The 9,208-nt window shown below is 41.9% G+C and overlaps 1 protein-coding gene across 2 annotated transcripts in view; it reads right to left on the reverse strand.

The window, feature by feature from the left end:
- CD53 (CD53 molecule) overlaps positions 1-5,817 on the reverse strand; it is a 25,436-nt gene extending 19,619 nt beyond the window's left edge. For both annotated transcript variants that reach the window (XM_069090399.1, XM_069090400.1), the window contains exon 1: positions 5,705-5,817. The gene's annotated coding sequence lies outside the window, so the exon portion shown is untranslated. The remainder of the gene's footprint in view (positions 1-5,704) is intronic.
- Between the last annotated feature and the right edge of the window lie 3,391 nt (positions 5,818-9,208).

Consider the following 9,208-nt stretch of genomic DNA (forward strand, 5'->3'; position numbering starts at 1 on the left):
AAGAAAGAAAGAAAGAAAGAAAGAAAGAAAGAAAGAAAGAAAGAAAGAAAGAAAGAAAGAAAGAAAGAAAGAAAACATATATCAATACTCCCTTGGCACCCTTCTCTCACAATTTCTCAATTTACTCATTTCATATAGCCTCCTCCTCAACCCCACCTCAGCCACACACAAAGATAGTCACATTCTTGATCTTGCCATCACCTGCAAATGCACCAATTTCATCTTCATAAATTCTCAAATTCACACATCTGATTTATTTGTCATTCCATTAAAACCCCAAACCCTATTCTTTGTCCAGTGCCTTTATTTCCTCACTTCTTTTCCAGGCCCTTGCAGTGGCTACAGTCTCTTCCCTTGACCCCTTGGTAAATCAGTTCAATTTTACACCATCCTCTTGAACCCCTTTCCTCTTTATTGTTATCAGTGATCAAACCTCAGCCTTGGATAGCTCCCACCACCCACTGGTTTTTCCTCCATACATGTGCCACTGAACAAAGCTGGATAAAATGATGAAATAATGCTGGCTGAATATACTAGAGAGTCATGTTTCAGAATTTCAACTGGACCTTCACTATGGCACGGTCATTCTTGTACATCTCCCTAATGAATTCATTATCCCACTCTCTACGGCAACTCTTCTAAATCTTTTCAACCCTCCCCAAGTTTTCCATAGCTCCCATTTCCTGCACCCTCTCAGCTGAGAACCTTCATGATTTCTTAATTGCCAAATCTCATGACCTTTTTTTTAGTCTTCATCCTTCCTGCCCTCTCTGCCCCTTCTGGTGCTGCCCCTCACCCTCTTCTCCTTGATACTTTTTTCTCTCTAGCTTTTCATGACTCTGCTTTGCCTCAGTTCTCCTCTACCTGTCCTTCTTGGTTTCCCTTCTACCTTCTCACTCTCTTTTGCTTATTTGACCTCCCTCACACCTGTTGTATATGCCCCTTCTCTTCTTGCTACTGCCACCACCCCAGTGAAGTAACCTATTACTTCACACCTGGACTACTGAGGTAGGGTGTAGTTAGGCTCCCTGTTTCAAGCGTCTCTCCCTTCTAGTTCATTCACCACTCCGCTGTCAAGGTCTAAGTGATCTTCTTAATCTGATTATGCCATTCTTCTTCTATTCAGTAAACTCCAGTGGCCCCTTTTGCCTCCGGGATCAAATATAAAATCTTCTATTTGGCATTCAAAGCCTTTACTACTTGAACCCCTCCTAACTTTCTAGTCTTTTTATACCTTACTCTCCTCTGTGTAACAGTGACAATGATCCTTGTTGTTTCTCAAATAAGATACTCCATCTCCTGACTATGTATTTTAAAAATGTCTTTATTTTTTAAAGGCAATTAGGTTTATGTGACTTGCCCAGGGTCACACAGCTATTAAGTGTATGAAGTCCAATTTGAACTCAGAGCTTTCTGACTCTGTCCTGACTATGCATTTTCAGTGACTCTCCCCATGCTTGGAATTCTTACCTTTCTCATCTCCACCTCCTGGCTTTTCAACTTCCAGCTAAAATCTTATTTTCTTTAAAAAGCCTTTCCTGAACCCTCTATTTTTATAATTAATTAATGTTTTAATTTTCAACATTCACTTCCATAAGATTTTGAGTTTTAAATTTTCTCCCTCTCCTGATCCCTCTTAATGCTAGTGCCTTCCTTCTGCTGATTATCTCCAGTTTATCCTGTATACACTTTGTTTCTACATAGTTGTTTTCATGTTGTCTTCTCATTAGACTGGCAGCTTCTTGAGGACAGGGACTGTCTTTTGCCTTTCTTGTCCGCCCCCCCCCCCCAGTCCTTACACACATAGGAGGAGCTCAATGAATGCATGCTGACTGAGTGACCATGCCCCATTTGTCCTCTCCATCCACCTCCTCCACTACCTCTTTGCTAGCCTCCTCACTGGTCAAACAGAAGACAATGTTTTGGAGGAACTTTCAGCCTAGATCTCTAGTCTCAACTGTTTGTGAAACACTAGCCATACTTCGCTTCATTCCTTTCTCATCAGCCACCTCACTGTCCACACTAACACCAGCTGCCTCCCCTTGCACACCAGCATCATACCCTTTCCTTCCCTTTCCAGTTCTGGAAACTCAAACTGTGATCAAATCAATTCTGCTATTATTCTTGGACAGAAAATGTCAACCCAATGTTGCTCACTATCTCTGTAACTATCCAGCCCAAAGTGCCTTAGCCCTGGAAACTCCTGTACGCTCTTTGAGAGTAAAGACCGTCATTATTTGTATTTTTACCCTCCATCCATACTATAGTGCTTAGTATAAAAGCTTTTTCATTCACTCTCCTGCTTAAGACCTTCTGATTCCTATTTGCCACTAGAATGAAATACAAATGTCCTGTTTGAGATTTATCACCTTTCACGAGATGGATCCAGTCTACCTTTCCAGATATTGCTCATTAGTCCCCCTCCTAAGCTCTTTGTTCCAGGTAAATGGATCTGACTGCTCTATCCAGTGTCTGACATTCCATTTCCAATCCCTTTAAGGGCACATGATAACTGCTTTCAAACATTTGAAGAATTGTTATTTGTAAAGTTCTATGTACAACTGAGTTATTACTATAATCATCTATGCCTTGTGTCTATTTCTGGTGCTCCCTTATTAAACAGGGAGTTCCCCAAACGCAGGGACCATGTCCTCTTTTCTCAGTTTTTCAAAGGGTCTAGTACAGGGTGGTATATTTAGTGAGTGCTTGACAAATGTATTTTTGTTGACTGATTAACTTTAAAGTAACAGTCAAACCACAGTTGGCTGCTATTTCCTGTAACAGAAACTGTAAGAATGAATGTTATATAAATTCACAGCAAACCTCCCCTTTTACCCTTGCTAAAACAAGAAAGAAGCTGAACTGAAGGGAAGAAAGGGGAGGGCAGGCTGGGTCTCCTTTACCTTGGCACACACTCTTCTTCTCAGTCCCACTCTTTCTCCCACTGTAGGAAGAAGACCTCCTTAGAGCCAAAGAATGGGAAATAGAGCAGGTAAGTTGCAAAAGGAGAAAATGCTTGTAGTTTATAGCTGGCAGCAACCTTAGAGAAGTCTAGACCAGCCAGCCATTTTAATAAGGGCGCTGAGACCTGGAGAAGTTAAGGGACTTACCTAAAGTCTCATACATAGAAAAGGGCAGGTCAGGGATTAAAAAAAAACCAAATCAACTCTAGATGCTCTGACTCCCAATCAGTTCATTGCTTTTGTCACTATACTGACCTTTCCCCCTTTTATAAAGTGACTCCTGGAGTCAGAGGAGGGTCCATGAAGTGACTGGCCCGCTCTCTGAGGTCCCCTGATGGGGGTCCTTTCATTGTATACCAATATGGAACTCACTTTGATACAGGAGTCATAGCCCTTGGTCATTTGGCCTTCACTGTCCTCAAACCACAGTTTCAAGAGTTCACATCCATCTCCAAGCAGAGGAAATGAAATGGTCCAGGTCAGTTAGCAGCCAAAATTCTGCTTTTATTCAGTTACGTAGTTTCTTATACACGATGCATTCTGTTCCTTAACTACAGAACTACCCTCAATGGAACCTTCAGAGAGAGCATTATCCTATAAATCCTGTCTATCCTGTTTATTTTTAAAAGATTATCCATTCACACACATTTCCTCAACTTCCACCCTAATACCATCCAGACTGAGGACGGGCTCTGTGTAACATCCCCCCTCCCCCCACCTCCTCTCCTTATCTTTCCACACTGATTGGGTAAGATTTGGTGCTGAATCCACCAAGGAGTTTTTAACTGTACCCTCAACCCTTCTCTACATGCACTGGGAATAATCAGATTGAATCTTTGTAGGTTCTTCACTAGGAGGAAAGGCAGAATTTGCACCAGGGTGTAGTGGTGTCACAGTAAAACAGAACCCAGCGGGAAGGAGACCTGTTTGCTAATGGATTGCTCTCCTTTGGTGCATGCCTATATCTGCAGTTACCAGTTTGAAGGTATGAGACAGAAATTGTTTAAACATGTACTTGTTTCCATGGTTCAGAGATTTGAGATTCCATTGGTATGAATAATCTCTTCATGGACAAGAGGGCATAAGCACACTACAATTATTAGACGGCCTTCATGACTTACTATGACCAAGAAATAATCACCCTGTGGCCAAACGTCTGGGAAAGAACCTCTCTGAAAGACCCTAGGCAGTTCCTCAGTTGGTAAACACACACAAAATTCATGCTTGAGCCTGTATTTCCAGCTTGGTAAGACTGCCAGAACTTTTGCTCAGCTGGCATAACCTTGGAGTATCTCGTTATATATTATGCCTCAATGAGGCATCACCTAGAGACAGTTAGATAGTAAAATGGAGAGAGTGTTGGACTTGGAGTCAGGAAGGCCTTAATTCAGATCTTGTCTAAGATCCTCACTAGCTACATTGCCCTGGGTAAGCAGTTTCTGCATGCCTCAGTTTCTTCATCTGTAAAACAGGGTTAATAATAGCATCTATCTTACAGGGTTGTTGTAAGAATAAACAAGGTAATCTTTGTACAGTGCTACATAAATGCTAGCTATTAGTATTAGGAGAATTTTAGTGGATGTTCAATATAGAATTTAAAAGAATTATTAGAGTTAATTGATTTGTTTTATACATTAAAAAAAATCCAAATCTATAATTTCATCGGTTGGTGGAACTCCCGGTATGCAAACACCTCTCACCAATGGAGATGGCAATCTATGTAATGACTACAGGCTTAATTAATTCTCTGAGGCAGTGAACGATAAGTGACTTGCTAATGGTCCCACAGCTGATGTGTATCAGAAACAGGACCTGGATCTAGGTTTCCCTGACTCCAAGACTGGGCCTCTCTCAAGAGTAAGAGCCTGTCCATGCCTCTACCCACTACCTTGAAATCTGTCTGAAAGGGGGGCTTAGTAGTCAAGCGATATGCCAAGGCATACAGCCAGTAAGTGGAAGAGGCAAGATTTGTCCCCTAGGCCTTTCTGATTATAGGGCTAAGCCACCACTACAGTACTCCAAGCTGCTTCATTCACGCAGTTTATGAACATCAGTCACTGGCACCCTAAATGTGTCTGTTTTGATCCCATGTACCCTCTCTAGTTCCTGGGAACCTGACAGGGCACAGGTTTATATGTCCCCTACAAGAACTCTATTCTCTAGACCTGGTAAAAAACATCTTGCTTTTGGCAGTCTCTGAAATTTCTCTACAAGTCACTAATTCTGGCTTCTGAAAAATTTCCCAAATCATAGGGGAAAATGTGAGCAGATTATATACTCTGGACCTGAAGGGAGATTAATTTATCACTAACCTTCCTAAAACCTTCTTGTTCTCTCCTCTCACATTCAGGGTAAGAGAATCTCTCACAGTTTGAAAGCTTAGGGAATATCCTCGGTCTCTCTTATGGCATACCGCAATTCTTGGGACAGGACTAAGAAAGAATCCTAATGAAATTGTTGGTAGATTGACCTCCAGAAATTGTCAGCATGCAGTGCAGACCCTGAAATGTTTTCTTATCCCTTAATTAGAAGATCAGCTGATGGGAACCTGGTTAATTCTAAGTCCATTTGGGCTGTACTCCCAAGTTTAGCTACTGGGGCCTTACTTGTCCAAGGAGTTTTGAAGATATGGTAAACAAATAGTCCTTCAAAGCCTAGGCTAAGTTCCCCTTAATTAAAAAAATGTCCTTGGCCTCACAGTGGGATTGATTGCAGGCTAGGAAAAAAAGGATAAATCTTACCGTTCCTGGGCAACTTCTGTCTCGGTGTTCTTCAGACAGAGCTTGGTGCCCCTTCCCTGGGGTGGAGGCTGGGACCTGATGATGCTGATTTCCTATGCTGTTAGTGAAAAAAGGGAAGTGAGGCCCTTCACAGAATTGTTGAGATGACAGGAAGTTGAGGCCAGAAAGGAGAGGAAGTGACTTTGAATCCACCCACCCTTGGCTATAAGGAGACTAAGATTTTATGGTGACCTTTGAAAATTATTTTTTTCTGCAGTCCTCCCCCCCGCCCCCCCCACACACATATATACCCCTCTCCTTCCCACATGAACATTGCCATAGAGGGTTCCCCTTTAATCACTGGACCACTATGCCGGCTCATGCTGGCTTCAGGGTATGATAGAAACCTGAGATTTAGAGTCCGAGGATTTCTTTTTTAATTTGGAGCAGACATTTAATCAGTGTGACCCCAAGCCATTTGTTTATCTTCTCTGGGCCTTCCTTTCCTCCTCTGCATAGCATGAGCAATGCTTGCAGTAGTCACAGGGATCTTGAACAAACATTTATTAAGCATACCTAACAGGCACTGTGAAAGTGCTTTACAAATGTCATCTCATTTGACCCTCACAACAACCTGGGAGGTAGGTGTTATTATTATCCCCATTTTACAGTTGAGGAAACTGAGGCAGACAGAGGTTAAGTGACTTGCCTAAGGTCACATAGCTAGGAAGTGTCTGAGGCTGTATTTGAACTCAGGTCTTCCTGACTTCAGGCCCAGTGCTCCATCCACTGTACCACCTATACAAATGCCCCTTAAAAATGTATTATAATAACATTTTTTTGTTTGACTCCCAAGGACTTTTTCACTTATATTCATTACAGTTTCAGGTTTGTCGCTGCTTTTTTTTGTTTGTTTGTTGTCTTTTTTTTTTAAAGAGGACCAATGACATCATGAGGGTGATGTTTTGACTTACCTGTGAATTGGATTTAAGTGAGACAGAGTCTGCACAAAGTTGTCAGCTTCACTCTCTCCTCCAGAGTCAGTGAAGGCCAATGGCAAGACCAAAGTCAAGATACATTTCAGGTTTGAGAAAAGAGGGTAAAAACCACTTGGCACCCTTAGAGAGTCACTGCTCTCTCCCCTGCCAGGCAAGTGACTGATATTCATCAACTATATGAAATAAAACAGTATGGTCTAGAGTCCTAATGGTTTACTATGTAATCATAAAGTCCAAGGTTCAAATCCTGCCTCAGCCACTTACTAATTGTATGATACTTGGCACGTTACTTGACTTTTAGGCAGGATTATGCCAAGAGGGAACATTTGCCCCACAATTATTGGTCTGATCTTCCCAGAACCCCTCAAATTGGGAAAGACTTTTGATTGGTCTCTAATTTCCAGGGCTCTATAGCCAGCCATCTATCTTGCTCCAGATTCTGTTTCCCAAGCTCAGAAATTAGAACTACTCCTTTGAGTTAAGGCAGTGAATCCCCCTAATAAATTATAAACCTACTGAGAACCATTAAAGCATTAGTGGTTTAACTGACCAGAGAACTTTGGAAAGCAGACCCATAGAGATTAAGAAAATATGATGATGCATTTTAATGTGTAAGTAAATGCCTAGGGAATGGCAGGTCAGAGTTAGACCTGGAAAGAGAGATTGCAGGCATATTGTGGAAGGCCTAAGTACTGGGCTAAAGACCCCTACATGAAGAGATCAGGAGATAGAGGATAAATTAGCAAAGGAAATTGAGGACTAGTTAGATAGAAGATATAGGAGGAGAACCAGAATAGCATGAGGGGAGACAAAGGAGAAGAGAAGATGTATGGTCATCCAGTAGTGTCAAAAGTTGCTAGGAAGTAAAGGAAATAGACTAAGATGGGGTTATTGGATTTAGCAATTAAAAGATCATGAATATAGTTGAAGTATGAAATTTCAGCTAAGTGGTGGAGATTAAATCAATACTGCAAAAGGTAGAGAAGTGAGTGGCTGGTGAGGAGATGGAAGAAATGATGCAGATGATTCTAGAAATTTCTCAATAAAAAGAAGGAAAGATATAGGACAATGTGAGAAGATGACAAAGTTAAGGATTTTTTTAAGGACTGAACATTTTTATAGCCAGTTGGTTAAAGAAGAGAATAAAGATAAGAGAGGGAAAGAGGGAGTGACGGATAATGGGGCAAGCTCCTAGAGCAGACAGAAGAGAATTTGATGGAGGGTACAAGTTAAGAAAATGGAGAATGACAAGTTCTCAGATAGTGGGAACTCTGTTCATTATCAAGTTGGGGAAGGGGTTGAGAGTACAGAGAGCACAATGCAAGGGGAGGCCAGAGGAAGAAAGGGACTGGGGATTGAACTGAAAGAGATAAGATTGTCAAAGAGATAGCAGGGGAGAATAATTTTTGGTACAGAAGATGGAGACACTGAATCATAGGGAGTAGGAGAGCAGGAAGCATGAATTTACTAGCCATAGGAGTAGGGATCTGTCTTCTGAAACTCTGTGATGGCCAGGGGTGGCCTTGCTATAGAGATTCTCTCTACAAACATTGGAGAGGTAGGGTTGATGGCAGTGGAGAAATGGGTCAGAAGTCTTCATCCTAGGACTGAGGGCACATTCTAGGTCCCTGCCTAGGGTCCCAATATTTCTGGTTCTAGTCCTGATATGGCATACGAGGTCTTCATTGGGAACACTTGAAATTCCAGTCTTTTCAGATCCTGGTTGGGTGGCACTAGGCCTGAGGTCACAGTTGTTCTCGCTCCTAAGTCCTGACCCTACAGTAGTTTAAGGCCTTTGTCTGAGGTTCCAGTCTTTCCAGCTGCAGGCTGGTGTCTGACCCTACTCCAGGTCTCCTGGATCCCAAGTTTTGTACCAGTTCTGTCCATCCTTTGCCTACTTCACAACTTTACTTGAAGGCCAGTGCTACTTGGTGGTCTGATTAGAATCAGGCTGTGTCTTAGAGTATGGCAGTAAGAATCAGGGCCAGACCTTTACTGGGGTAATTTAGAGACACTGCCCCATTTGAGAATTCTAAGATCCTTTAGAATAGTTCTTTCTCCTACTCCTTACTAGTTACTTACATTGTTAAGTGCTCTATAAATGCTTAGGGGGTGATTCATCCATCAGGCAAAGGGTTGAACCAAATTACCCATAAGGTTCTTTCTGTGGTCTTCGGTTCCAGGTTTCCCTTTTTGGGTTTCATTGGTATAAAATCCCAGCCCTGTTAGAGTTGGAAGAGACCTCAGAAGTCATGTAGTACAGCCCCAACAAATTACTCAGCTGCTCTCAAAGACCTTCAGTAATAAGGAACTCACTGCTTCTCAAAGAAGTTCATTCCATTTTTGGACAACTAAGAAACTCTTCCGTGTATTGAGTAGAAACTCATTCTTTTTTTTTTTAAATTAATTTGTTTGTTTCCTTTTAGTTTATAGGATTCAATTCCACATTTCCTTGAGTTTCACATTTTGTCCCCCTCCTCTCCCTCCCCGCCATGGCGGCCTATAGTCAAGTATAGGATCTGTAAAT

This window comes from Petaurus breviceps, unplaced genomic scaffold (genome assembly GCF_028583685.1).
Source record: "Petaurus breviceps papuanus isolate PSGF00001 unplaced genomic scaffold, PetGlider_PUasm1.0 186, whole genome shotgun sequence".
In the NCBI taxonomy this organism is placed as follows: domain Eukaryota; kingdom Metazoa; phylum Chordata; class Mammalia; order Diprotodontia; family Petauridae; genus Petaurus; species Petaurus breviceps.